The sequence below is a fragment of the Trichechus manatus genome, unplaced genomic scaffold (assembly GCF_000243295.1).
Source record: "Trichechus manatus latirostris isolate Lorelei unplaced genomic scaffold, TriManLat1.0 scaffold00005, whole genome shotgun sequence".
NCBI classification, from domain to species: domain Eukaryota; kingdom Metazoa; phylum Chordata; class Mammalia; order Sirenia; family Trichechidae; genus Trichechus; species Trichechus manatus.
Window position 1 is genome coordinate 26,668,177 of NW_004443941.1, and position 6,773 is coordinate 26,674,949.

General features: G+C 38.2%; 1 protein-coding gene across 4 annotated transcripts in view; it reads left to right on the forward strand.

Moving 5' to 3' along the window:
• The window catches only part of PRKD3 (protein kinase D3), a 107,277-nt gene that overhangs the window by 28,308 nt on the left and 72,196 nt on the right, over positions 1-6,773 (forward strand). The gene's annotated exons all lie outside the window — the stretch shown is intronic.

Here is a 6,773-nt window from a genome sequence, read left to right on the forward strand (position 1 = left end):
CCTGAAAAGAATGTACTCAATAGAATAAACAATTATACCAGACCAAAAGGGCAACATTTGCCAGAAGTAAAGATTAAAGGCAGGACCAAAATCAAAACCCGTTGCCGCTGAGTTGATTCCAACTCACAGTGACCCTACAGGACAGAACAGAGCTGCCCCATAGGGTTTCCAAGGAGCGGCTGGTGAATTCGAACTGCCAACCTTTTGGTTAGCAGCCGAGCTCTTAACCACTGCGCCGCCAGAGCTCCGTATTGGTAAGAGGAACACGTAATTAGTGAACAAGTATATGGAAAAATGATCAAAATACTAGTAACAAAATAAATAGAAATTAGGTATTATGTGTTCAGTTAGGGGACAAATTAAATTGGTATTTCCAGTACAGAGGAGGTGGTAAAACATCATAGAAGTAGATAAGTAACGTTTGACTATGACTTGAGGCCTATAATAATTTAAACACTACATCAAATTCCAGCAGGGATAATACAAGACATATACACTGAGACTTTTTTCCCAAGAAAATATTTCTATAGCAAATGGATCATTTGTAGTTGAGCTTTGCCTAAAACTTGCATGTGACCAAAAGTGGTAACTTTTTGAATTTCATCCAGTTTCATGACACATCCAAGGGTGGAGTGGGGTGGAGTTTCTGTTATTGTTATTAACATAAGCTTCCTTTTTTCAGAGCTTTGAAACTCTTCCAACATTTATGTTACATCAAAATTAGTACTGTCGTATTCTTATTTCTATCCCCAGCAATGCTTTACACTGAGTAGACATTTGTTAAAGGACACATTCTGCCTGCGTTTACTAGTAAAAATATGATACCACAAATAATTTGTGGTGGTAATTCCTTTTGTTGATGAAATGATTAAACATGAGCTGAAAACAGAAAGAAATGAGCAGATAAGTAAGCACCAGTATTCTGTTCCATCCTGCTTCATGTATCAGTACCTCAGTTGTGCTCAAACCGCCCCCAATAGTTTAGATATTTATTTTTATTTATTTATTAGGCATTTGTTTTGTGGAGCTGTTTGTTCCTAGGATTGTGCAAAAGGCCAGGTTTTTCTAGAATGCCCTGAAATTCTCAAAGTTACTCCCTGAGGACATCAGTTAACTTTTTCCTGTTCTTCATAAGAATGTAGATTAGAGTTTTGGACTATTTTATTGGCAGATATTACAATTTCAGTATCTAGTTTTAATGTATAAGATCAAGTTAAACCAGTAGTTCTCAACTGGGGTGATTTTGTCCCCCAGGGGACATTTGGCAGTGTCTGCTCACATTTTTAGTTGTCACAACTGGGCTGTGTGTTACTGGCTTCCAGTGGGTAGAAGCTGGGAATGCTGCTAAAATAAACATCCTACGATGCACAAGGCAGCCTCCCACTGCAAAGAATTATCTGGCCCAAAATGTCAATAGTGCTGAGATTTAAAACCCTGAGTTACACTGATGTAGAAATAGAATTTCTGAAGTTTGGAGAAATCTAAAACTTCTGTTAGTACTATTGTATGGTCTTAGTTAATTAGCAAATATAAATATCTCTTAGACTTAAAATCTTCTGGATGTTAATTGTGACTTGAGAGCTTTTAAATAGGATTTCTAGTTGCATGAACAGTTGTGTTTTTTTAAGAATGGTGCACATTTTCCATTATGAGTATGAATATAGTTAAACAATGAATGTAAATTAACTTATATGTATTAGATTCCTATGTCTTCATATTGATTTATAAAGCAAACTTAACAACACACAAGATCGATTCCGACTCATGGCGACCCCATGTGTTACAGAGTAGAACTGCTCCATTTTCTTGTCTGTAATCTGTTTTCCCCAGAGCTACTGGATGGGTTTGAACCACCAACTTAGGTTGGCAGCCAGTCGCAAACTGTTTGTGTTACCCAGGGACTCTAACTGAAGGGAGTGCTGTTTTACTGATAAAACTCAAAGAACTAGTGGGAACGGCAGTCAGGAGAATTGAGAAGGCAAGCAAATCAGGAGCAGGTAGAATTGCGATTAAGCCAAGCAGAAATTTGCTGATCAGATCACTGCTGGGAGGACTCTAGAAAAGAGGTTACAAATGAGCAAGTCAAAGCTGAGGGAGTAGACCAAAAGCATTGCCCACTTTGTGATGGCTGTTCATGCATGGATGCCCAGTGTTAAAATGACATTATCTTTGTAATCTCTACTCTTGTTTTTAAATTAGTATATTTCTTTCTTTTTTCTTTTTTAAAGAGTAATCCAGGAAAGAGGTGGCAGAGTGTATTATGTGCAGAGTTATGTGATCTAGGAAACAGACCCGGTGTAGATTTTGATTCTGCTACTTTCTTGCTTTGTGATTATAGGCTCTTTTCAAGTCACTTAATTTCTGATATGCATGTTTTTCATCTGTGAAGTTAGGATCACAATAGCTTCATAAAAAATTACAATGATTAAATGTAAAGCCCTTAACACAGTGTCTGGTGCATAATTGGTGCTCAGAAAATAGTAGTACTCATTAGTCCTGGAGTGGTCTTAAAATTTTAGTAAATACCAAAGCATGTAACAGCAGTCTTCCAACACGTTAACATCACTTTGGTCTTGCCTTTTGATTTTAGTGTTTATTTAGCATATAACAAACTATAAAAAATAGAGATCAAGCATTCATCTAATTAGAGCACTGGAATTACTTGTAGGAGTTTTGAGGAAATTAAATGAGATAGCCTGTGTCAAGTGGTTTGCACAATGCCTGATGCATAGTGACTATACTCAAAAGAATGTTCGTTCCCCACTTTCTTGTTTTCATATTGTCAGGAGGCTTAAAAATACCTCTCTGATGCTACTGCTACTGTATTAATTTGTTGACTGAACATAGTGAATATAATTGGAATGAGAAAGGAAATTGGCAGACAGCAATCCATTTTAAACTGTAACGGTGTTTACCAAAATTGAAATTATTCTAACAACTAAAGCTGTCTGCTTTTAGCTGATTTAAAACATTTGTTTTTAGTTTAGACTATTTACATGACACTCAGCCTGAAGACTATTTACTTATGTAGCCTAATCTGGGAGTGATTTTGTTCTGTTCCTTGACTGAATATGTTGTCTCTGTAGACATGGATTGGATGTAATTCTCAGGTCCTGCCAAAGTAGAGCGAAAACCCCAGCTGTATCTTTTGTTTTGTAGAAACCAGTGTTATTCTGTGTTATTTTTTCTGCCCCATTCTTTCTACTACAGCTGTACTGCAGCGGCTTGGCGACATCCTACTGTTTAACCTACCCCCACGTTTTTGTCTTGCCAAAACAGTGTCAGGCAGCCTTAATAATCTGGAGAGTAGAACTGGAAGAAGGATTTTTTTTCTTCTTCTAGATATTCAGGTTAAGACCTTGACTAGGACATAAGGTTCCAGAAAGTTTGAATTAAAGATACATAGATCAGAAACATGAAAAAAGAATGTTCAAATATGATTGCTCTAGTTTGTGTCAAACAGAAAAAGGCAGGTGTTAAATTAAGCGGTTCTTCTGATAGTCATATCCAGAAAATTCTTGGCTAGAGATTAATGATAAAAGTTAAGAATAAATTCAGAGTCCACGGTGAGTAATTTTCTCATTGACTCAACTACATGATAGTACCTTCAATGCCTGTATATAGAAACGGCCATTGAGATTCTCCTCTTCAGTTAAAGACTTTCCTAAAAAATGCTGTTTAATTAATGTTACTTTTTTTCTGAACAATGTTTAGTGCTAAATTTGTTGCCATTGTTCAGTATTCAACAAATTTGTTGAGTGTCTGTTAAATATTAAGTTCTAGGTGCTGGGAAATCATAATAAGGGCCTTTGCCTCATGCAGCTTATTTACTATGATCTGGTTCGTGTTTTAAAAGACTTACTGTGAAGATTTACTTGTAATCAAACATTAAAATGAAATCAGTATTCAACTTCTCAGAATAAGTGTATATGAAGAAACTTGTGGTGTTAGAAATGTTTTATGTCTTGATGTGGGGTGGTGAGTCCGTGTGTGTGTGTGTGTGTGTGTGTGTCTGTGTAAATATATATGTATATGTATGTTTGTATGTATGTATGTATAAAGTTATCAGTGGAGTCCTTGGTGGTGCAAATGGTTAAGTGCTTGACTATTAGCTGAAAGGCTGGCAGTTCGAAGCCACCCAGAGGTGGCCTGGCAATCTACTTCTGAAGGTCACAGCCTTGAAAACTCTATGGAGCAGTTCTACTCTGCACACATGGGGTCACCATGAGTCAGAATCGACTTGATGGCAACTGACAACAACAAAGTTATCTAACTTCTAATTAAGATTAGTGCACTCATCATAACTCAAAAACTTTTTAAAAAAAGTAAATTAAATGTACATTAAAATGATTTTTAATTATTTCAAAAATGATTAATGGTTTCCCATTGTCCTTAGAATAAAACCCGTACTCCTTTTAAAAAGTACATACCCAAACCCAAAACTAGTTGCCATCAAGCTGATTCTGATTCATAGTGACCCCATGTGTTGCAGAGCATAACTCTGTGCTCCATAGGGTTTTCATGGCTGTGACCTTTCAGAAGCAGATTGCCAGACCTTTCTTCTAATGTCCCTCTGGGTGGGTTCAAACTGCCGACCCTTCAGTTAGCATCAAGCGTTTAACCATTTGCGCCGCCCAAGGACTCATAAAAAGTACATGGTGATTCATTATTTGCTCAGATAATATTACATTCTTAAGTTATTTTGTTAACAAGCAAAAATTGAATTTGACCAAGTAGAATAAAAACTTCAAAGCTTCCTATCTTATCTAACATTTTAAAGAACTGAAAATATAGTGTTGCTTAAAGGAATTTGCAAGCATTGGACTTTTATTTATAGCAAATGTAAGTTAATAGTATAAAAATGAACTTCTATAAAATGGTTACAGAAAGATAAAATGATCGACTCTGTTGTTGTTTGTTTTTGTTCTTAAAGCCATCATTAATGCAAAAGTGGGCAAAGAGCGTGGGGCAGGAGCACAGTCTGTAGAAAGCAAATCCAAGCCGCTTTAAAGCTATTTTTTGTTTTATAACGTTTACTTTGCTTCCACACTGGTAGCACTTTTGCTGTTTTTTTCATTTCCTCTTTCTTGTTTCAGTCAAGGCTGAGGTAGGCTAGGGAAGGAAATACAGGCATGCCTCGTTTTCAGACGATTGTTAACTTCCTTCTACGAGCATATCCTTCCATACCCTTGACTCTTCTATTCCCTAGAACTGGGTTTCTCAACTTCAGCTCTATTGACATTTTGGGCCAGATAATTCTTTGTTGTGGGGGGCTGTCTTGTGCATTGTAGGATGTTTAGCCACATACGTGGTCTGTACCCACTAGATGCCAATAGCACTCTTCCCAAATTGTGACAACCAAAAATGTCTCTGGACATTGCCACATGTCTTTTGGGGGCCAAGATTGCTCCCCGGTTGAGAACCATTATCCTAGAGGAACAAACTAAATAGCCAGTGACAATTACAATTACTAAGGATGTTACCACCTCTGCAGCACTTCTAAACTTGTTCCCTATTAACAAGTAGCCTTTTTCTTCCCTCTCTTTTTTCTTTCCTTTGGCCAGAAGAATAGAATGTTTAGAATGCATAGACACCATTTTACTGAGTAACACTTGTATTTTGGAAGGATAAATATAAAGCAGAAATAATCTAAAAGTGGCCAATTTTTTTTTTTTTTTGCCTTACCAATGAGTTTAGGAGATGAACATATGTGATCAAGAATCGACTTTTCTTAGTTTGCCACAATATTTCCTCCTTTAAAATTATACAGCTGTACTTACTCTTTTGTTAATAGAGGGCTGAACTTGAAGCTCCTCATGTAGCGTTTGATCTTTGGTATTACAGGCTACTGTTTTCTGCCCAAGCACCATTTATCTGGCTTGGTCCAACCCATTATTCAGCAAGCAACTTACACATCACTGGACTGGTGGTTTTTTCTAACCCCTGAACACAGATACACAGTGTTGGATTTTACCTGAGCCCTGTGCTTCTGTAAAACAGCAGTAAAATTATACAACTAGAAGAAAAAAAAGTGTTATTTTTCGTTATCCTACCGAAGTCTGGTTTAGGAAAACAAGCCATTATCTTGGTGTAAAAGTGGCTTGGTAATGTAAGACCTCCTTGTCTAACTTCAGGAGTAGAAGAGAGAATCACCCTTAGCATCATCAGCCCAAGGCTGATTCCTGTGAAGCAGAGGTCAGACATACCTCCACACCTTCCAATCTTTTGACCAGTTCTCACCCCAGCTGTCCCTCCCACGGCACTCTCTACTTCTCTGCTGGGTGTGATAATTTGTTGCAACAGCCATACAGAACAGACCATACTCATGATCATGGGGTTTATTAGGAAAATAACAGATTACAATTCAGAATCAGGAATGACTCAGGATACACTTCTTTGGTCAGTACAGCTTATTGGCCATGCCCGCAGGTAGGCCTCTCTCTTGGCCCCTTGGTCCCTCAGCCTGATCTCTGCCCTGCTCACGCAAGTGTTACAAAGCTCTTTAGCTCTGCCGATAAGTTCCTGGAGGCACCACACTCCACCAGCAAGCCTCCTGCCAGAAAGCACTCAACTCTTATTCCAAGGGTCAGCAAACACACTGTGGCTGCCTCACTCTGTGGGCTGGGAAGCTGACTGCACTGTCTCCTGGTTCTACTGCTGCCGTTTCTCTGCTGCGCTTGCCACCACTGCTCACAATCTTGCACCTTTATCTGGTGTTACAGCTCTCTGTCTCCTGGGTCTAGGAAAGTCTCAGCCCAGGGACCCAGCGTCCA